The sequence below is a fragment of the Martes martes genome (genome assembly GCF_963455335.1).
Source record: "Martes martes genome assembly, chromosome: 4".
Taxonomy (NCBI): Eukaryota; Metazoa; Chordata; class Mammalia; order Carnivora; family Mustelidae; genus Martes; species Martes martes.
This window is the reverse complement of record NC_137891.1, coordinates 70,255,668-70,279,920: the sequence shown is the minus strand read 5'-3', so window position 1 is coordinate 70,279,920 and position 24,253 is coordinate 70,255,668. Positions and strand designations below refer to the sequence as shown.

The window sequence follows — 24,253 nt, the reverse complement described above, 5'->3', positions numbered from 1 at the left end:
AGAGATCCAGAAAAGGCGATTTCTTCATTTCTTTCTTTCTTCTTCTTTCTTTCTTTCTTCATTTCTTTCTTTTTAAATATCAATAAGCAGCTCTTTATTGAAGGACTGAAAGAGTTTAATAGAAGGCACAGGAGCACTATAAAGCTTTTTCAGATCATAGGAATCTTTTTGTATGTATATATGGAACCCAGACTTTTTTGTTAAAAATGTCTGCTGAACAATCAGAAAATGCTTATTTGTCATCTTTCCCTTTCGTTTTTCTGTATACCATCTCTTGAAAACTGGCCAGAATCTTGTTTGCTCTCTTTCGCCTCTCTTCTTGGTTAAAGGATGCCAGGGCTCTCTTCTCATCAGCACCATAGATCTGGTTCTCTTTCTGCAGTCGCATGGCCTGCTACCACTCATTACATAACCCGAACATTCAAATGATGCAATTTCTTCACTTGTCAAGCCAATTTCACCTCTTCTTGGGATACGTTTATCCGCTATTACATATTCAGCCATAGCTGCACCCTCACCAGGTAACAGCGCATGGCCGTAGTTCAAAGGTTTATCATCCTGAGAGGCAAGTGTTTTGGGAGCCTCCGGGCCAGTTAAGTCTGGGGGCTCTTCAGGCTTTGATCGATCCTTCCAGGGATTCTCCAGAAACTCTTCCTGGGAATCTTTAGAGCTTAAATCACTGGAATCTTTTCTATTCTTCTTAGACTTCTTTTTCTTGTATTTCTTCGATCTATGTTTCTTCTTCTTTTCCTTTTTCTCGGCTTTCTTTTGCTCTTCTTTTTGTATCTTTACTGGAGTCTGAGTCAGAGTCAGAGTCACTGTCACTGTCATCGGAGTACTTCTTGCGTTTTCTTTTAGAGGATATCTTCTACTTCATTTCTTTCTTTAATGCTGTCCATTTCTTTCAAACACTGCTTTACCTGCTTTTCATAAATTTTGATATGCTGTGTTTTCATTTTCACCCACTTAAAAATGTTTCTCAATGTGCCTTCTGATTTCTTCTTTGACCCATATTCAAAAGGATATTGTTTGATTTTCAAATATTTGGGATTTTTCTGAAATCCTTCTGTTACTAATTCCTAGTTTATTTCTGTTTCGTTCAGAAAACCTACTTTGTATGATTTCTTTCTTCTTAAACTTACTGAGACCACTTTGAGTGTCCAGAACCGTCTCCAAGTGAGTATTCCCTATTGAAGAGAATGTGTGTGGGCAGAGTGTTTTTCTATGAAGTCAGTTAGCCTTAGGTTGGGTTTGTTAATCAAATTATTCAGCTATTCTTTATCCTTACTGATTTGCTCTTGACTTGCTCTATTAATTGTAGAGAAAGGGATATTGAAACTTCCAAGTATAACTGTGGATAGGTCTACTTTAATTTCTGAGTTTTTATTTCACGTGTTTTAAAGCACTATTATTGGTGGCGTACATATTTAAGAATGTTACACGCTCCTGATGAATTCGTCTCTTGATATTAGGAAACATACAATTTTTAACCTAATAATATTCCTTGTTCTGTAATCAGCTTTGTGTTTTATTAATTAATGGCACTCTAGCTGTTAAGCAATTACTGTTAGTGCAATTATTGTTATGGTTGGTTTTATACCATCTTGCTATTTTTTCTTTCTTTTTTTTGTTGTTCTTTTTCCCTCTGTTCCTGCCATCTTATGATTTAATTGAATATTTTTATAATCTTTCTTTTATCTTCATACTTGGCCTATTAGCAAGGCCTCTTTGTTTTGTTTCTAGTGATTATTCTAAGATTAACAGAATACATTTTTAATTGTCATAGTCTACCTTCAAACAATAATATACTACTTTATTATACGACTCCACAGTCTACTTCCATTTACCCTTCTCAACCTTTGTACTATTGTTGTCAATTACCTTACTTCTACATTTCACTCATAAATCCTACCAAAAAAACACAATTTTTGCTTTAAACAGTTTTCTATCTTATAAAGAAATTCTAAAAATAAGATAGATAAGGTGAAGTATGTCTTTTATATTTATCCAAATAATTTCCATTTCTGATGTGTCTCATGACTCTCTGTAGACACCTGTGTGACATTTTCCTTTTTCCTGCCACACATTTCTTTTTTTTTTTTTATTTTTTAAATTTTTTTATTTTAATAAACATATAATGTATTTTTATCCCCAGGGGTACAGGTCTGTGAATCGTCTGGTTTACACATTTCACAGCACTCATCATAGCACATACCCTCCCCAATGTCCATTTCCCCACCACCCTCTCCCATCCCCCTTCCCCCCCGCAACCCTCAGTCTGTTTCTTGAGATTGAGTCTTTTATGGTTTGTCTCCCTCCCAATCCCATCTTTTCATTTTTTCTTTTCCTACCTCCCCCCAAACCCCCCCCCTTGCATCTCCACTTCCTCATATCAAAGAGATCATATGATAGTTGTCTTTCTCCGATTGACTTATTTCGCTAAGCATGATACCCTCTAGTTCCATCCACGTCGTCGCAAATGGCAAGATTTCATGTCTTTTGATGGCTGCATAGTATTCCATTGTGTATATATACCACATCTTCTTTATCCATTCATCTGTTGATGGACATCTAGGCGCTTTCCACAGTTTGGCTATTGTGGACATTGCTGCTATAAACATTCGGGTGCACGTGCCCCTTCGGAGCACCACGTTTGTATCTTTAGGATATATACCCAGGAGTGCAATTGCTGGGTCGTAGGGTAGCTCTATTTTCAGTTTTTTGAGGAACCTCCACACTGTTTTCCAGAGTGGTTGCACCAGCTTGCATTCCCACCAACAGTGTAGGAGGGTTCCCCTCTCTCCGCATCCTCGCCAGCATCTGTCATTTCTTGACTTGTTAATTTTAGCCATTCTGACTGGTGTGAGGTGGTATCTCATTGTGGTTTTGATTTGTATTTCCCTGATGCCGAGTGATGTGGAGCATTTTTTCATGTGTCTGTTGGCCATCTGGATGTCTTCCTTGCAGAAATGTCTGTTCATGTCCTCTGCCCATTTCTTGACTGGATTATTTGTTCTTTGGGTATTGAGTTTGATAAGCTCTTTATAGATTTTGGATACGAGCCCTTTATCTGATATGTCGTTTGCAAATATCTTCTCCCATTCTGTCAGTTGTCTTTTGGTTTTGTTAACTGTTTCCTTTGCTGTGCAAAAGCTTTTGATCTTGATGAAATCCCAATAGTTCATTTTTGCCCTTGCTTCTGTTGCCTTTGGCGATGTTCCTAGGAAGAAGTTGCTGCGGTGGAGGTCAAAGAGGTTGCTGCCTGCATTGTCCTCAAGGATTTTGATAGATTCCTTTCGCACATTGAGGTCCTTCATCCACTTTGAGTCTATTTTCGTGTGTGGTGTAAGGAAATAGTCCAATTTCATTTTTCTGCATGTGGCTGTCCAATTTTCCCAGCACCATTTGTTGAAGAGGCTGTCTTTTTTCCATTGGATATTCTTTCCTGCTTTGTCGAAGATTAGTTGACCATAGAGTTGAGGGTCTATTTCTGGGCTCTCTATTCTGTTCCATTGGTCTATATGTCTGTTTTTGTGCCAGTACCATACTGTCTTGATGATGACAGCTTTGTAATAGAGCTTGAAGTCTGGAATTGTGATACCACCGACTTTGGCTTTCTTTTTCAATATTCCTTTGGCTATTCGAGGTCTTTTCTGGTTCCATATAAATTTTAGGATTATTTGTTCTATTTCTTTAAAAAAAATGGATGGGATTTTGATAGGGATTGCATTAAATGTGTAGATTGCTTTAGGTAAAATAGACATTTTCACAATATTTGTTCTTCCAATCCATGAGCATGGAATATTTTTCCATTTCTTTGTGTCTTCCTCAATTTCTTTCATGAGTACTTTATAGTTTTCTGAGTATAGATTCTTTGCCTCTTTGGTTAGATTTATTCCTAGGTATCTTATGGTTTTGGGTACGATTGTAAATGGGACTGACTCCTCAATTTCTCTTTCTTCTGTCTTGTTGTTAGTGTAAAGAAATGCGACTGATTTCTGTGCATTGACTTTATATCCTGACACTTTACTGAATTCCTGTATAAGTTCTAGCAGTTTTGGAGTGGACCTGCCACACATTTCTTAACAGTTCTGGTGGTAAAAGTCCAATGTGATGAATTTTCTAAGGTTTTGCATATCTTAAAACTCTTACTGGCTTTTATTATTTTTAAAGATATTTTCATTCTTTGTGTCTTTGTAGGTAATCTTTTTTCCCCCCAGTATTTTATAAAGATGTGCTATGTTATCTTTTGGCTTGCATAGTTTCTGACTAGAAACCTGTATAAAAGAAAAGAAAAAAAGAAACCTGTACTCATCCTTATGTCTTTATATATATCATGTTTTTCCTATGGCTGGTCTAGAATTATTTTCTTTTTATCACTGATTTCAGCAATTTGATTATAACTTGGTTTGGTTTTCTTTATTTTTATTCTACTTGTTTTTCTTTCATTTTTAAATTTTGGTTATTATGCATTTCTTGGGTCAGCGGGTTTATAGTCTTCATCAAAATTGTTTACATTTTCAGCTATTATCACTTCAAATATTTTTCTGAACATACCCCTACCCTCAACTTTTTCTCTCCTTCTTGAACAATCTAATTACATACATATCTGATTATTTGATATTGTACCACAGGCCATTTTTTTCCTTCAATATTTACTCTCTATTTGCTTCATTTTAGGTAATTCCTTTTGCTATATCTTTATGTTCACTGATCTTTTCTTCAGCTGTGTCTAATATGCTGAAAAAAATGTTATATTTTCGTCTGTAGAGGTTTTATTTTAGACTTTTAATGAAAGTTTTAAAAAAGATTTCTTTTCTCATATTGTTCATGTTTCCCTCTCTTTTCTAAAACATATGTGGGACATATTTTTAATAGCTATTTTAACATCCTTGTTTAATTCCATCACCTTGGTCACTCCTGGGTCTATTTGTATTGATTGCTTTTACTGGTTATGGATCATATTTCCTTGCTTCTTTGTAGGTCAGGAAATTTTTAATTGAATTCTGTACATTGTGAACTTGCTATATTGTTGCATGCTAGATTTTGTTGTGTTCCCTTAAAAAGTATTGGATTTTGTTCTCGCAGGCAGTTATTTGTAATAGGTTTGGTCCTTTGAAGGCATACTTTTAGGCTTTGTCAAGGCAGATCCAGATTTGTCTTTAGTTTAGAGCTAATTTAGCCCCCACTGCTAGTATAATTCTCATCTGAGGATGCTGTGAAAATACCTCACTTTAGTTAGTAGGAAAACAACTATTTACAGCCTTGCATGAGCTCTGAGAATTGTTCACACTATTGCTTTGTATTGGTTCTTTGCTCAGGCTCATATGTGAACCAAAGCCTTTATGGGACCTCTCTCCACAGATCTCTGGATCTCTCTCTGTCTGGGTTTGTGTCTCTCTCTCTTTCTTTCCATAACTCCCTCTTTTCTCATATACAGCCCTGAAACTTCTATTTGCCTTGGGCTTTGTGATATGTGATCTCTGTCTCTTAAGTCATTGAGAATGCTGGCCTCTGTCTGGTTACATAGCTCTGCTCTGCAGCCTGGGAACTGTGTTTAGGAAATAAATTTGGGGGAAATCTTTAATTTTTATCTCATTTTTTCATTTATCTCAGGGATCACAGTCCTGTACTTCTACACCATAACCATTAATTAATATGCAGTTAAGTATCATAGATATTTGAACCCTTTTTTTATTATCCTATTTTAAGATCATAGTGTATCTTGTTTTTTTATTGTATACTATGCAACACACAGACTTGCTCACTATAGGCATGGAAGAAATACTTACTATAACAAATGAACACTTTTCCATAAAAATGATACAGTAAATTAAGAATTTTAATTTTCTCCAGCTATCAAGACTTTGACACATTAATAGTTTTAGAAATGGTGGGAGAACACAAAGCCCATCTTAATATGTCCTCCCAGGTAATACTCATTGAAAGGGCACTGATGTTAGAATCACAACACATAATCAGGATAGGCTGGTTGAAGTCTATCTCTATCAACTAATTAGATGTTGACCTTGAGCAAGTTGCACTGATTTCTTTGAGTTTAAGTGTCCTTTACTCTAAATTGAGAATCGTGCTACTTGCTTCATTTATGCTTAAAAATGATCACATAGGTCAAATGCCTAGCACTGAACCAACAGTGAACACTCAATTAATTACATCTGCCTTAATGAACTAAAAAGAAAATGAAAGTTACATGGTACGTAAAAGAGAAAATAAGATTCTGCTAGTTTGATTGACTTTGATACATAATGGGCCAAGATACATAAACTTATTTCATATAGATGAGTTCCACAGTGGAAAGGTTTGATTGAAGATAGCTGTCTAAAGAAAGAATGAGGCATTCAGAAAAAAGGATGTTGATCAGTCACAAAGTGGAGAGTCACTGGCATACATGAGTAGTGCCCACCAGAGCCTTGTTCTAAAGAGAACATGTTCTAGAAAGAAGGGCCACATGGTGGCCCCAAGTCTATGTTGAGGAGATGCAGGCATCTGACTTTAGTAGTCTGATGGTACTAAACATTATAAAACTAATCACCTTGTTCTGGTTCCCCATATATGAGGTAATGTTCAAATAACAATTTGGCTCTTCCATGTAGCTTACTTATAGGGGGACAGTGTATTGTTCAGAGTATGCAAGTGTTTGGCCCTTTATGGTTAGTAATCTATTTTTTGCTTAAATAAATTGTATTGCTCAAGAATACATCGATGTTGTATGAGCTCAGTCAGCGAGGATCAGTGGATCAGTATCTACTGTTCCAGTTGCTCTGGGGCACACACAAGGTCAAAATTCTGAGACTGGAAGGGAAAGGGGCTAGAACAAATTCAATGCCAGATAATCTCTCCAGATAGTGTCCAATTTTGAGCATTTAACTTGTTCTACTTAATATTTTATGTCTATGAGTAGAGAAAAATAGGTATTTACCTATTAATCAAGTTCCATAAAGTGAAGTAGAGTTGAGAAGATAGTCTGGAAGTATTATAGTACTACTGAGAGGACGTGAGAAGTAAAGAGAGGAGAGAATTTGCTAAAATTCAATCTGTACCCTGAGGTAACTTGATCAGTTACCTTTATCAGTCGGTAAAACACTAAGTCCATTTGTTCTGCATTTCACACTGTACAAAGTAGGATATTCACATTCTATGAAGGACATCCCTCAAGGTGTTGCTTAGCAAGGATGATAAAAGGGAAGAGAAAGGTTTCAGTGGAGCAATTCATGGCTCTGAATATGATGCTTTTGATACTGACTAAAATTAAAATGCCTTGGATATATTAAAAACAGATCTTTGTCATATTAATCTCTGCAAATATCCTCTATATAAAGCACACTCTTGTTGATTTACATCACAAGTCCTGGTGCAAAATGGTGAAGATACACATGACATGAAACATCCAGACGTCACTCATATTCCCTTACAATAGCAACATAATGGAGGATGACTGGACACTTGTTGGCCGGCTGCCTGTGAAGTTTCCTTTTCTTTCTGACCCTTTTCAATAGCTCCCAGTTTTCTTTTTGGGGGGATTCGTGTGCTTCTGGGGAAGCTATATCTACCCACCACCATTGCTATAGGGGTGGAACAAATGATGGAGAATTAACGAAGCAGTACATTTATCTCATTACGCCCGCTACAGTGATTAATTCAGGGGTGGATGTGTGATTGAATTCAATTAAATTGAAGTGAATATACAAAGTTTTGCTTAGAACTGTGAGACACGGGCACATGACTGTCATCCAAATGATGCAGGTACAGATGTGAGGCCTAGGAGTAGAGCAGCCAATTTTAACACCAGAAACAAAAAGAAAGGAAGAACCAAGAGAATTAGGAAGACAGAGACAAAGCCCCTATGACATCATAGTCCTAAAGATGAATCTGTGTCTAATGATGGATTTATATTTGTACATCTCAGTTATATAAACTAATACATTCTCATTTATTGATTAGGTCAGGTGAACTGAATTTGTTTGTTTGCAACATAAAGTTTCCATGTGAATACAGAAACATATTGTACTTAATAGGACATTATTATGACTGGATACTTATTTTCTCTAATTTTTAAATAAAAAACAGAGGTATATAGAAATTTATAAACCCACATCGATTTTTAGTGTTATAATTTCACTGAAAACAATCTTTTTAGGAAAGATTCTAACAGTGTGAACAATCCTCTAATAACCCAAGTGCTTACTTATCTGCGCCATCAAATCGATTTAATCTTGGCACTAAAATTTCAGTTTCACAGTTTAATCTTAAACCAGTGTGAAGAGCACCTGAAAGTAATAACAGAATGTTCTTGGGCACAAATAGATTTCTTAAACGTACAAAGTTGAGAGATAAGCTCTCAAAAAAAAAAATTTGAAAAAGAGAAAGAAAGAAAGAAAGAAAAAAAGAAATAAAGAAAAAGAGAAACTCAAAAACTCAATTCATCAAGGAAAACAGGATGAGAGAAAGCCTAACAGCATTTCGTCTCACAATCAAATTGGTTGTACCCTCTCACTTCCCACATAGATCTAACATTTCAAATCTTCAAGAATGAAGGTAGCACACTGAAACATTTCATGTAAAGATGGAAGCGTTCATGAAAACATGATTGTATCCTAAGATGCTACGTGAACTTTTTTACTCTATCACACCAGTTATGCCACACTTTCATTATTCACAATTTAATTATGAATGTTCAACTTTGGAGGACTGGGTCAAATACACACCCTCAGAATTTTGGTTATTTCCTGTTCTATAAGATTTAGAATCATGATATCAGTAATAGGGCTTTCTTTCTTTCTTTCTTTCTTTCTTTTGGTCACAACAGAAACTCATTCTAACCTGAGCAAAAGGTATTTTTAAAAAAGGCTATTACAGTTGGCACGCACATGTGCGTGTGTGTGTGTGTGTGTGTAATCCAAGGTGTGAAATCTCACAGAATTGATACAAGGCTAATGTAGCAGGCCTGGAAGCAGGAAACAGCAAAGAGAATAACAAAGGGACACATACGTGCATACAACTGGAAACAGGCAGCACCATAACCATCTCTAAATGGCTCTTAGCAGCTTGGACAGGAATCCTGTCCCCCTACAAGAGGGATGAAATACCTTCAACCTTCCCTCTTTTTTGGTCAAGATGCAAGTTCCCAGGAGACATGGATCATATGGTCAAATGGAGGCAACATGCAAGGAAAAAGAGGTTCTGGTCTCTTTGGCTTGCGCTTCTGCAATGAGAAGTGAACCCCTGGAGTTCCTCTCCCCAGAAGAAATTGGGGTCCTATTAGGAAGAGGCCTGGGCTCTATTCAGATAAACGGGTGCAACTGGCAACTGCAGGATCTCCAGAACAGGGATCCAAAGGGATTCTTAGCTCCTCGGATAGCCAGGATACTACAGGAGTAAACACCATGATTGCTGGCATTTTGTTTTGTCATTTTAAGCTGGTCAGAAAATTGACATGTTTCTAGAAATATACATCTTAAAGGTAAAATGCTACTCCTCTGGTAGGACAATTTTGAGGAGGGAATTACATAGAGATCATGCTGTGTGACTCTTTGAAATGTAGTATGAGGAAAAGCTTGAGACTGTGAGCCTGCAAGCTATGTTCTGCCTCCTAAGGAGATTGGCCCCTTTTAAGTCCCCTGCCAATCATAAAGAGCACTCTACTGAAGGGAAAGAGCCGGTTTCTCAAATCCACCTTTAAGGAGAAAAGAGCAGATGAAGTCAGTTAATTCATGAAAATGTCTTTACAAGTATCCCTCTTTTCTGAAAGACTTGCTCTAGGTGGTGTGACTTTGTAAAGGCAAAAACCCTCTTTTTTCTCTTGGTTAGAGAAAACAGGTACTAATGTAGGACTTTCAGAATAGCAAAGTAGCCCAACATGAACCTTCACACTTGCAGAAAGTGGAGGACATGGGTCACTTTACAGCAGGTTTAACGGGAGTGCTCTAACTTTCATAGGATGGCAGGGGTGGGCGGTGAGGGAGGGGGCTGTCATGGAAATGGCACACCGTGAAAGGAAATAAAGTGGTGTATTTATTCCAAGTCTTTGTCCTCTAAGTTTCTAGTAAGCAATGTGCTTTATTTTTCTTGTCTATAGAATCGGCCGTGATGAACCTGATTTCCAAGTGCCTTGCCTTTGCTGTATTGGATTGTATAAAGCTAGCGGAAGGAGAGTTCATCCTTAGACTAAAGCCTGTGAACAAAAGCTTTGGAGTTTGCTTCAGTCGTAGCTAAGCAACACGAAAGAGGTGGTAGAATGAGGAAAGGGAAAAATGCATCATTATTCTTTAACTCCCAGGCCCTGTCCTTAACGCTCAGAATAGTCACAGAAGAGCAATCCCACTTTCCTATGACACAGCCCTTTGTAAATGTAATACACTAGTGCAATATCTAAATACTCCACGTGTTCTGACGGTTCCATCCATCACAATACCATCCTCACCACGTCACCGCCACAGAGGAATGGATGCAAGATGACAGTCCTTCAACCAGGCAAAGAGAACGCACCAGAGAAAATATATAATGTGAAATCACTTAAGCCCTTTGATACAGCTTTGCAATATGTATCTCTTCCCCCATTCTTTTGTTGTCTGTGTGTAAAAGCCAGCATGAGTACACACTTGGCACAAATTCATAAACAAAACTCATTTCCCTAAAATAGAAAAACATAAACTCAGAAAAGGCTGTAGCTACATTAAAATTGATTCCGATTCTGTTATGACCTACTCAAGATTAGTCAAAGATTAAAGTTAAAAAAAAAGTGTCACCTCTTTACTTTGTCCTTTTTTATATTGCTGTTGAGAAATACAGTCTAAAATTTGTAGGCAGGTAGAGTATAAAAGTAAAAATTTTGCATTTACTCTAATTTTTTTCTTTTGTGCAATAATTCCAGAAAAAATTGACTATGTTTTTATGTACATTTAAATGTTTATAGATTCACTTCAAAATAAGTATAAACAATATAGATATATAGAGGTATATTTCTATAATTAATAAATAAAATAAACTGAAAGACCCAGTTCTTTCCTTTTCTTTTCCTATGTTTGTTTTTAAATATATTGCCCTGTATATACCAATATTTAAGATTATCAGGTGTTGACTCAGCAATAAATCTAATTTTTCATCCAGATAGCTTAGTGCAGACTATTATACAAATATATGTAATCTCAAACCAGTACATTTTTATTTAGCATACCATCGAGGAAGACAGCTTGAGTGGTATAATGGAAATCATACCAGGCATAAAGTGAGAAGACAGCTCTGGTCTCAAAGTCTTCTCTTATGGCTCATGAAACTAGTCAATATTCAAGTTTCAAAATAAAATTTATTCTGTTGCACATTTTGATATGCATTTTTATTTTAATAACATTAAAACGTGCACTATCAAAAATCATTAAGGATACTATTTCATCTTAGGTACTGGGGATATTCCAGTGAACAAGACAAAGATCATGCCCTCTGGGAGCTTAAGTTCTAACGGAGGAGTGAAAGTCAACAAGAAAATAAGTGATATTATTTGTGATAGATAAGTGCAATCAAGAAAAATAAAGCAATGTAAGGGGAAAGAGAATGCCATTTATTCATGGTCATGAGGAGGCTTCCTCAGACAAGAGGGAGTTCGAAGGAAAAAGACAGTAAGATGTGGGGGAAGAACATTTCAAGCCCAAGCAGGGAAATACTAGAAGTTATTTCTGTCCTGGAACAACACAGTAATTTAACAAGACTCGTTTGTGTCTGTGAACTACGCAAACAAAAGCCATTGAACTATGTGCATCTCCAACTCAATTTCTCATAGACTAGCATTTCTTTTTACATTACCTGACACAGGAAAACTGGCAGAGGGGAAGTACGAAGGCAGACAGACAGAACTGCGGAGCCTCAGCGGATCTCATTTTGGCATGAGCTAAGTGACCCCGAATCTAAGGGCTGATGGACGGACCCCTCAGGACTCACAAATGACCCTGGCAGGTGAACTCTACTAGTTGGAGCCAGAAAGAGGCCTGCTCAGCAGTGGGGTGCTGGGCTCCCCAGGAGCATGGCCTGACTGAGTGAATACACCGGGAGATGCATCAGCTAGGCTGAGGAGAGACACAGGCAGACTCTACAGTTGAGACTGGATCTATTGCGTCTCGGCAGGGATCAGCCAGAAGATAGCCAGAACCAAAGAGCCAGTGCAGGGGGACCAGCCCAAGACCTCACGTGGGGCCAGGACCCCTTTCCTCATCCTGACATCAGGAGGACAGGAAGTTGTCACTCCCGGGAAGCCAGCCACAGTGTGGGGAAGGTGCAGGGGAGAGTGGAGAGGAGCAGGTGTGTTCGGAGTGAACCACATCCACAGGCTTTTTACCCTACAGACGTGATCTAGACTGAAACTAACTGGGGGGACTGATCATCTACATGTCCCCGACCTTCTTGGCCCAGCCCTGGGAAGCAGAGGTTGGTAAGCAGTCATAGGTCCACCAGAGAAAATAAAAAGGTGCTATTTTGTTTGTTTTTAAGAATCCAGTGTGTTGGGACGCCTGGGTGGCTCAGTTGGTTAAGCAGCTGCCTTCGGCTCAGGTCATGATCCCAGCGTCCTGGGATAGAGTCCCACATTGGGCTCCTTGCTTGGCGGGGAGCCTGCTTCTCCCTCTGCCTCTGCCTGTGCTCGCGCTCTCTCTCTCCCTCTCTCTCTCTGACAAATAAATAAAAATAAAGTCTTAAAAAAAAAAAAAAAGAATCCAGTGTGTTTAACTGTGACCTGTCCACTTGGAGGTCCAGGGCTGTGAGAAGGGCAGCTTCATCCAGAAACCAAGGGGTGGCCTGTGGCTCAGACAGAAAAGGGAATCCCGGTCCCCAGCGTTCATGGTCGCCCAAGGAGAGTGGAGCCTGACTGGGAAGGGCTGGGGAGACAGAAAATAGCCAAAGGTCCAGACCCGTAGCATGAGCTTGCTGACCCAGGGAGTACAGCTGACGGGCCTGGAGGAGGGTATCTGTGCTTTGAATCTGCTTTCAACGCACTGAATAATGCAAGTGTATTTGTGTTAGGATTCTACATTGTGGAGCGCCAACTCTCCCAAACTGCCTGGGCTAAGTATTTTGAAATCCCTAAAAAGGCAGTGAGATTCAATTATGTACTTGATACCATGTCCTACCGCACTGTTTGTAGAGGTTATTCCATTGGAGGAATGGAAGGGGAAAAGGTAACAAAAGGAAAGTCTCTCGATGCCCAGAGGGTTACAACATAAAAACTTCCCAAGACAGCAATGATTAAATGGGCTCCTGGTTGTTGTTGGGAAGCCCTCCTTGTTCCCACAGCATTCCATTCTTGCCCGGATTGAGGAACGTGGATCTGAAGGATGTGAGGGAAGATGTAAGGAAAGGGGTTCCCCATTGTTTGCCAAAGGCTCTACCATTTAACCTTCCCTCATAAAATCCCCATAGCCAGAACTGGGTTAAGACTCCACATCTTTCATCCTTAATGCCCTCCATACCTTTCCTTTGTGAGTTACTGAGTTAAATGTTTAGTCTAGGAGATCTGATAGGTTATTCTCCATTATCAGCTTTGTTATCTCACTGGAGAGTCCAAAATGAAGGCTGCATTAAGGTCACAATCTTTGTATTTTTCCAGTTCATCATCTCTCTCGATGCGATCAAGTAACTGTCTTCATTTTCTTCAGAAAGATTTTTAAAAATGTGAACTCTCATTTTTAAAGGTATAGTTCAGGTGTGGCTCTCTCCTCACTATTTATAGACTTAATTATAGATTGTAAAACTAATTATAATCTCTGTGGTGTTTCCCTGTGAAATTGCTCCAGATATCCTACATTAATCTTCACTACATCTTTGTGAGGCATGGTCATAAAAATCTATTAAAATTCCTCTAATAGAAAGAAGACAAGGGAAGTGGTTTGCCCAAGGTCACTTGCCAAATCAGTGCTGGGACCCGGCATAAAGCCCAGGTCCCATGATTCCCGCCCTCATGTTCCATCCGGAAACCTTGTTGCCCCTGAACCATGACACTGACTCAGGCCTGGCTCCAGTTCAGCTAAGACGTTCCCCCGAGGTGTCTGGCTGGCCAGAGAGGGTGCAAGGCTGACTCTTTTTGGACCCTTACACCAGAAAGCAGCATAGACCAGAAGAATTACGGAATGACAAAGAAGCAGTCTGCCATCTCCATCCAGTGCGACAAACCATGCTGGGGGGCATATCAATCTCATAAACCCTTCATCATCACAGTGACAAGCAAAAACAGAGGTGCAATATTCCAGACAGACATATTAATCTATTAAAAAGTTGAGAGCTTAATACATGCAGGACTCTGAGGTATTTCTCATGTCGCATTCCATTTAATCCTTCCAAAGCATCACAAGATACATGTAATTATCCTGACACCCAGCCCGTGTCCTCTGTTCAGGATCTGAACCCAAGTCTCAGGGCATCCTCCACTGTCAGAGCAGAAGGCGGGTCCTTACGGAGCGGGTCAGTGCTGCTCCTGGGGACGGGAGAGACAAACCGGGTAGATCTCTCAGAAGCCGGCTCACTAGGAACCAGGAGATGGAGGGGAATGTGTGTTCCTCATGTTACCTCCTGGCTGTGGTGCTAATTTAACTTTGTGACCCTAGCAAATTTTGGGACCAGTGTCAAAACGAGATTGCACAGAGATATAAACAATATTTAAACAAAATAGATGCTGGAGGAATGGAATAATGGTAACTATCCTTATGGGAGAGGGATACATGGAGAAATGTCTCTATGATAGGTTTGGCCTCTTACCTTTCCGGGTATCACTGCTCTTTTTCCAAGACAATGAACAATCCCTGCTTTGCAGACAGATTGTTGCCTATAAATGCAGTATATTCTGACATTTAAAAATATGCCCATCCAAACTGGGACTGGTTGGAATTAAAGTGTGGCCAGTAGGGATAAAGAACAGAAATGAGTGGGTGATATGTCTCTTTCTGAAGTCTAGAAGGAAGGTTTCACCTGCCAGTGATTGCACAGTGAGTGTATCAGTCATTTCTATGCAACAAGCTACCCCCAAACAAATGATTTATTTAGCTTATAATCTGTGAGGCAGCAAGTGGGTCTGGGATCAGCTGAGGGGGTCTTCTGCTGGTCGATGAGCCGGGCTCTCTCATACATGTGTCTTTGGTAGCTGTCAGCTAGGTAGCTCAGACTCCAAGTATTTATGGGATTATTTAGGTGGTGATTGGATCACATCTTTCGGATCACGCAGCCAGCCAGCCCGGACTTCTTCACATGGTTCCAAAAGCAGCAAGAGAGGAATTCCTAATGCCCTTGCACTTTTCAATTTTCTGTTTATATCATGCTTACTTCTAATTAATTAGCCAAAGCAAGTCACAAGACCAGTCTAGACTCATGGAGGTGGAAGTAGAGTTTACCTTTGGTGGGAGGAGCTACAAAGCATCAGGGATGGTTCTGCAGTTACCTGTGGCTTCAGTAACTCATGCTGTTCTCACATGCAACATATGTTCTTCATCTCAGACCCCTAAGAAGTCTTATCTGGTTAGGGCATCAGATTTGATGTCCAAGGTCTCAGCATCTTTTCTAATATGCGTCCCTTATATCCAGAGACAAAAGAAAATAAGATATATGCCCCTGACACACACTCTCCCTACATCCATGCCATATAGACAGACCATACCATATCATACTGTGTCATGCCAGATAAATACGACATACCATAACAGATTCTACCAATAAAAAAAGTGACCATTTCATAAGAATTCTGAAATGCTGTAGGACAAACACAGAAGCAGAGGGTGCTCCTTAATTAGAGCTTGGTTATGCTCCCTCTGAGTACTTTGCAGCCCATTTCCTTGACCGTGACCTGGCAATGGCTGCTTGATCCATTGCTCTTTTTTGGGGTTTTGGTTCCTTCTCTGAAAAGTCTTTTCTTTTTCATGAAAAAAGTGGCCCATTTTGCAGGTGAGCAGGTATTTCAACCTGCTTTCTGCTGACACAGCTTTGGGAGTCTAGAAGCATTTTTGTAATTTGAACAATCTCAGTCTCTGTAAATTAAAGCTAATGCCCTTTTGCTTGGATAAAACCCTTAAAACATGTTTTTCAGTTTTCTTAGAAGATTTTTTATATAGTTGAAAGGTGTTTCTTGGTATTATCCTAATCTTTTATATACATCTTAACAATTTTTCTTAGAGCCACCCTCTTGATTTGATCTTTACCATTAAGATCGAATTTTTTTACTGTATAGTAAAGCAGAATGTGAGTTACTGTCTAACTCAACAGGTCCTGAGCCTTGTAAATTCCCTCTAAATTCTGCTTTAAAACTAAACAATTTTTTAAAAGATTATATCTATTTATTTGGCACAGAGAGAAAGAGTACACACACCCACAAGCAGGGGGAACACCAGAGGGAGAGGGAGAAGCAAGACTCTGCCCAGCAGGGCCCCGATGTTGGGCTTGATCCCAGGACCCTGGGATCATGACCTGATCCAAAGGCAGACGCTTAGCTGACTGAGCCACTCAGGTGCCCCGAAACGAAATAATTCTATTAGAAATCCTCTAAAAGCTACATCTTTAACTCATCTCCCTCTTCCCATACTTGATCACAAAAGAAATTTCTGACACTTCTGAGATTCTTTCTGGTGATCTCCTTAGCAAATATCAAAGTTCATTAGGTACCTCCTCTTTCCCAGGTCGTGACAGGTGTTAGTTTTGTCAAATGTACTCCTCTATATAATGCAGGTCACTGTCTTTCCAAATTTGCAAACAGCTATTTGTGCCTGCTGCCTCATCTTAAAGCCAGGGCCGCATCTTCTAACTTTTTCTTTTGGCAGCACCCCCCATCTAGCTCCCAATTTCATCATTAGTTACGTTGTACAGCATGAAACCCGCCCCCACCCAAAGTCAGTTGCTTAACACAATCACCATTTATTTGGCTTACAGTCTTGTGGATCGGCACTGTGGATTCACTCTGGGTCTGAATGAAACTGAGCCAGGGACCTCTGTGTTACCTGGCCGGGCATGAGAAATGGGGGTACGGAGAGGCCATGTGGTTTTCATCATACAGTGGGCAAGCTCGGGCTTTCCTGCGCAGTGGAGATGGTAGGAGTCCCCAGCACAGTCCTGAGGAAGCTCTAAGACAAAAAATGAAGTTTTGGCTTGTGTCACTTTTGCTACTGTCTCACGGTCCTAAGAAAGTCACAGGCCGGTCTAGATTCAAGGGGTCATGGAGGAAGCTCTTCTCTATCATCTGTCCTCTCTTCCCTTTACCCATGAGTCGCTCTTTTCCTTTTCTCTTTCCACTTCACTCTTTTGTTAGTCATATTCTTCTAAGAAATGGTGTTCTTTTTTGTTTGGTTTGAAAACTTTCTTATTTGAATACATCCTTATTTTGCTCTGGCTTGATTCATAGCTTGTCTTGGTGTATAATCTAAATAAGAAATATTGTTCCTGCTAAAGTTTGAAGTGTCCCTTCATTGTCCTCTGTCTCTCAGGGTGACTGTTGAGAAATGTGATGAGACTCTAAATTTTGATCCTTTGTATTTGACCTGACTCCCTTAAGTTGTGAAACTGGGTCTCAGCTTCCTTCTATATAAAAAGTATAATAATCTGGGGTGCCTGGGTGGCTCGGTGGGTTAAAGCCTCTGCCTTCGGCTCAGGTCATGATCCCGGGGTCCTGGGATCGAGGCCGGCATCGGGCTCTCTGCTCAGCAGGGAGCCTCCTTTGCTTCCTCCTCTCTCTCTCTGCCTGCCTACTTGTGATCTCTCTCACTCTGTCAAATAAGTAAATAAAGTCTTTTAAAAAAGTATAATAATCCTATCTTTTTCAATGTGTTATGTGGAAGCACATAAGAAGGCGACATATATAAAGTGGTTGGCAGAGGTTTGGCAGATAGGAACAGTGCAATACTCTAACTTCACCCTCGTTTACCGGCATAATGAAAAATAAGGAATAAGGATTTGGCATGTCTAAAGCCACTTCTCATTATCCCCCATAACTACCCTCTTCAAAATGTCCTCAGAAATATTTTGCAAATTAACTGACAGAGAAAGAAGAAAGATGGTTTCGGAGCTTTCTATTTGTTCTGTCATTTTTGGAAGGGGTTTTTTTCCTTGCCCTTCTAAGAAGGCTCTATCAGTTATTAGCATTACATGGCTTTGGCATCTGTCTGGCAGTGCCTCAGACTAAGCTGCTCGATCAAAAGTGAGAGGAGAGCTTTTGGATCATATGCCAACCAAGCTGATGCTGACTTCTGGTAAGGGACAACTTAGATGATTATTGTTATCACTGAAAGCCCAAACTTCCCTCCCAGAGGTGATCCCATTCGAAAAGAGGGGTGGTGGGGGAGCTGCTATTATTGAACTGCCATGAATCTGAACACAGTGATGAAATATTCATTCCAAACCTTCCAGAAGGAAGACGGTTGTCTGCCCCTGCTAATTAGTGCTGAATTCTGGAGGATTAGGGAAGTTGATCCAATATGAGATTTTAAAAATCCTTACCCGTTTTCATCCCTTACTTCTTTTCCCTCGGTTACTCAGATGATAAAAAGGCGCTTAAAAGTGACATAGCATCTCTTTATCATGCAAATGTGAATATGAAATGTGAATAAAAATTAAATCATAAGTTATAAATTAAAGAAAAATAAAAACATTAAAATTGTTCTGAAAACTCCACTTTTCCCTGAGGAAATGAAGCTTGCAAATGTGTTCCTTTTTCTTTTAAGAAAATATTTTTTACCGATGCAGGTGGGAAATCAGAAAATATATTCAAATGCCTTTTGATTTTCAGCATATACATCTTATTGTTTACTGCAGGTAGTGCAGATATAGCTTACTGCAGGTAAGAGTTTGAAGAAGAATGTAAAGTCCCAGTTAAGATCTTGCAGAAATAAAAAGCAGAAGGAGATGGGGCAAAGAATGATTCATCTAAAGTTTTAGTCAGTCATCGCTGTTACTCGTGCTCCACCAATTTTTCATTATCTAAACCCACGATGACTCAATTTATTAAAACTGTAGGACCAGGACTGACACTGGATTCCCTCTTGACCTGGTCCATGTAACAAAATGATAAGCAAAGCAACATCAGGTCTCAGATCATACTTCCAAGAGCTAAATTAAAACTCGATATTGGGGCGCCTGGGTGGCTCGGTTGGTTAAGCGTTTGCCTTTGGCTCAGGTTATGAGCCCAGGGTCCTGGGATCAAGTCCCGCATGGGGCTCCTTGCTCAGCAGGGAGCCTGCTTCTCACTCACCCTCTGCTTGATGCTCCCCCTGTTCTCTCTCTTGCTCTCTCTCTCAGGTAAATAAATAAATAAAGTCTTAAAAAAAAAAAAAAGGAAACTCAATATCTACTTGCCACATGCCAGTACTTAAGGACATTTCTTTCCATTTAATTGCCTTGTGGCCTTATTAATGAATTGAAGTCCACAGAATCATTCTCCAACTTCAAAAAATTTACAATGCTTTATGGAAGACTGACAGATAAACTGAAACACACAAATGCCTTCAGCTACTTTAAATAAAAGGTTGGCTACTACACATGCTATAACAGAAGTATAAATACACTGTAGTTGTAGGGTTATCTAATACCTCTGCATACTAAGGCTCAGACGTTTGGTGAAATTACGAAATTATTAAGCTGTATAAGGGGGCAGCAACGCAGGCAGTGGCTGGAGGCACAAAGACCAATTAGGACGCTTTATTCTAGGCCAGAGGTCACGAGCACTTGAATCTGGGAATACAACTTGAATGAGAAAGGATCAGATATGAGAATTATTATGACAGAAAACTGGGGTTCCATTCTAAGAAAAAGAATGAAGGAAAGAATCATAAAATGGATCTAAACATTTCTACATCTAGTCTTGAGAGTGATCAGACTTTGGAAATTTGACCAAAATATAATCTTTTCAGCCCTGAGAGGGACACCATATTCTGTGAAAACTGCAGACTGAGTGATCCTGTAGGCCAGGCATCTCAAGTGAACCCATATTCCACAGAAGTCCAGTATGTTCCTGGTATGGGATTAGGTACTTTGGAGAATACACCTTAAAATCAAACCTATTCATTACCATGGATTGCCTGCAATCTTTTAGAACTGAGGGGTCTGCTATGTTCTGGCAGCACTCCTGACCCCAGGGGAGGTCCAGAGCCATAGATTCAAGGATGCCAAACACAATGCATGTGTCAATTTCGCTTTTTTTCCAATTTGTCATTTTCACTTTATTTGTCAGTTTATTAATTATTTGCCAATTTCGCTTTATTTCAATTTCCACCAAGGGTTGTCCTTCTTAGTCCTTTGGCAAGTAGTGGAACAGCTTTCTAAGGCTTGTGGAAAGAGGATGAAGAAGTGGTCAGAATCATCCCGACTTCTCCAGTGCTGCTGCACTGAAATCATCCTCACGAAGACCAGTGGTTTCTGTCATGAAATCCAATGGACGCTTCTCCATCTCTGTAGCAGTCAGGGGTGACAGATAGGACAGAAACAGAATTCTAATGGACCTCATCAAAGAAAGGAAATTCATTGGTTCATAAATCTTGAAAGTCCCAGGCCTCCAGCTCTTTACCAGTTGTTCCAATGAAATTCCTAGCATGGAGTCCCATTGGCCTGGTGGGCTCAGGGAGGTCACCTGATTGGTTGGATCTGGGAACCAGTTGGGTGGGGCTCACTCAATCCAAACTATATGAACCAAGAGTGGGGGAGTTTTCATAGGAAAACTAAAGCGTATCACCAGAAGCAGAAGGAAGGAGTGCCTCTTCATGTCAGTGATTATTGTGTATGACTAGACAGAAAGAAACCTTAGACACACTCTTCCTTTGCTCTCTGGTACTCCTTTTTCCACTCTAACTTCCCAGTCTTCCTCACAGGATGTACCAGACCCACTTTCACTTTGCCCTTTCAAAGCTTCATTCTGTACTTTGGAAAGTTTTTCTGCCTCTCAGTGATTTGCCTGGATTCCTAGCTATAGAGGCCCCATTGAGACTCACATCATTTCAACATTTGCAAAACCCCAGCCCCTGCCAACAGGGCCACAACACCTGACTGTCGTCTGTCTGGGACCCCCTGAGGGCTGGGCTTCGGCAAAGCCCCATTGTGCCCATTTGGAGAAGGAACTAGAAGTTCCAGCACTGAGACTTAAGAAAACAGACCCACAAAGACTTTTGTTTCCTCAGTGGCTGCCTGGAAGGGCTGGTTCTAGTACAACTAAGAAGTGCCAGCAAGTTAATGCACAGGGAGGGTAAGTGATTTGTAAGAGGCAAGAAATGAGAAGGAACAAGAAGTCTGCCTGACAGAATATTTCAAAGGCAACGTTTACACAGGGTCTCTCTCTTGAGACTGCATGACCGAATGCCAGGCTGTGTTTTCTTGTGAGGCTGTGACCACCTAGGTAATGCACCCTGTGTATTTGCTTTCCTGCCTTTCCAACCCCATTCCTATTTTTGTCTTATTCTTACTGCCCTGCCACAGTGCCCCCACACCCCTCCAGTGAAGTATTAGTGCATCCCTTGCTTTGGCTTAGCTTCTTAGGGAACCTGGGCTAAGACACTGGACTGTCTTTCTCCTCAGGTTTCCTCCTAGACCACTTGTCTTCTCACAACACACGTTCTTCTGGAAAGACACTGCCCACTTCTGAGGTTTCTGTGATATATATATTTTTAATTAAATATTTATTTAATTATCAATTAAATAATTCAATTAATTATTTAATTAAATTAGTTATTTAATGAGCTATTCATAAATTAAATATTTAATAGTTTAAATATATTTATATATTTATATTTATGTACATTTATTTCTGTGATATACCTGTGTATATATCTGTGATATATATATAATATATATATAATATATATCCTATATAACATTATACACATTAACAAACATATATGTTATATATATAAAATGATACACTATAATCTGCGATCTGATGACCTCCAGACTTTCACCTCTATCCTGGGCTCCTCTCCTAAGCTCCAGTCCCACGGACCCAGTTCCTACCGGAGGTCTCTCCGGGGAGAGCTCACAGGAATCTCCAACTAACATGCCTCAAACTTATCCATGTGCCAAATCCACACTGCTCTTCCCTTGACATTTCCTCTTTTTGTTTTTGACATGTCTTTTCCTAGTAAATGGTACCACCATGTTTGCCTAAATCAGACACCTGGAACTACCTTGACCCCTCCTGTCCACATCGTCTCTCACCAGGTCTTGATAATTCTATCTTCTCATCGACATTATCCCACCTTCCCTGCTGTAACCTCTCTAAGCCATCATCCAGTCTCTACTGTGGTCCTAGTTATCCCTTCCTCCAGGGAGTCCTCCTGGAGGACTCTCTACTCCTTCCGCCAGTTTGGGCTGGGGTTCCTGCTACGGCTGTCATTGCACCTGTACCTGTGTTCCCACTGTATGTAGCCATAGAGGGTTGTTTAGATATCCTCCTTTCTGTATACAGGGAGGGCCTCTGCCTACCTTACCCATAACTGCTTTACCACAAACCTGGCACAGTGATAGGCTTAAAAATATGTCTGATGTTTAAGCACATTTGTGAATGTTTTTGTCTTCTGATTTTGTCAACTCTAGAATATCCAGTTTCCTTTCCCAAGAATTTCAGAAAACTAGCATGAATCATCGTGCTTTTGCAGATTCTTTTAACAGCTTTCATTACAGAATTATATGAGGTAGAATTATAATGACTTTTAAGACATCAAGCTTTTAGCTAGATTATAACATCAATTATTAAAAGATATCACCACATAGATGTGAATGAGATTGTTACTCCATGTTTCAAAGTTCGTTTGCTTTCTGTTTTACATTCTGGTTTTGTTGAAACATAGAACTTAAAATCTGTAGTCTTTAAAAATTGATTTCAGTGCAAGTGACTCATTCACCTTTATCGTCTACCAGAACCTGTCACTTGTGCTCAGAGAGCCCAGGACACAAGTCACATTATTACACACTTATTTTATAGTGCAGACATTATACTAGTGTTTTTTTTTTTCCCTTGGACTTTTTATTTTTTGATTGGCTTAGCCTAATAGACCCTTAAAAGTTTCTTTTTTTCCCCTTGTAGTGCTTGTTTATTTTAGCATGGTAATTATTTTATGCAGTGGTTTAAATCTGTTACTTAAAAGTGGCCAAAAGGCACATAAAAGCATTTCCAAAAAATACTTTTTCACTTAAAATAAGCAAGTCACCAGACTCTTTTTTAAAATATTTATGACACTATTTATGAATCTATTAACATACGTGTTTAAAAAATTCCAATGCATAAATATTCTCTGTGCCATATAACACAATGTTTAGCATTAAGACTAATTTCTTATTTTTTAAATTTTTTTATTAACATCTAATGTATTATTAGCCCCAGGGGTACAGGTCTGTGAATCGCCAGGTTTACACACTTCACAGCACTCAACATAGCACATACCTTCCCCAATGTCCATAACCTAACCACCCTTCCCCTCCCCACTCCCCCCGACAACCCTCAGTTTGTTTTGTGAGATTAAGAGTCTCTTATGGTTTGTCTCCCTCCCTATCCCATCTTGTTTCATTTATTCTTTTTCTACCCCACAAACAGCCCACATTGCCTCTCAACTTCCCAAATCAGGGAGATCATATGATAATTGTCTTTTTCTGATTGACTTATTTCACTCAGCATAATACCCTCTAGTTCCATCCACGTCATTGCAAATGGCAAGATTTCATTTCTTTTGATGGCTGCATAGTATTCCATTGTATATATATACCACTTCTTCTTTATCCATTCATCTGTTGATGGACATCTAGGTTCTTTCCATAGTTTGGCTATTGTGGACATTGCTGCTATAAACATTCAGGTGCACATGACCCTTTGGATCACTACATTTGTATCTTTAGGGTAAATACCCAGTAGTGCAATTGCTGGGTCGTAGGGTAGCACTATTTTCAACTTTTTGAGGAACCTCCATGCTGTTTTCCAGAGTGGTTGCACCAGCTTGCATTCCCACCAACAGTGTAGGAGGGTTCCCCTTTCTCCACATCCTCACCAGCATCTGTCATTTCCTGACTTGTTAATTTTAGCCATTCCGACTGGTGTGAAGTGGTATCTCAATGTGGTTTTGATTTGTATTTCCCTGATCCCAAGTGATGTGGAGCACTTTTTCACGTGTCTGTTGGACATCTGGATGTCTTCTTTGCAGAAATGTCTGTTCATGCCCTCTGCCCATTTCTTGATTGGATTAATTTGTTCTTTGGGTGTTGTGTTTCATAAGTTCTTTATAGATTTTGGATGCTAGTCCTTTATCTGATA

General features: G+C 39.6%; 1 pseudogene across 1 annotated transcript in view; it reads right to left on the bottom strand.

Moving 5' to 3' along the window:
- Window positions 1–232: 232 nt before the first annotated feature.
- LOC308341609 (NF-kappa-B-activating protein-like) overlaps window positions 233–24,253 on the bottom strand; it is a 32,672-nt pseudogene continuing 8,651 nt past the window's right edge. Inside the window, exon 2 of the transcript in view lies at window positions 233–868. The product of the transcript in view is annotated as an NF-kappa-B-activating protein-like (transcript). The remainder of the gene's footprint in view (window positions 869–24,253) is intronic.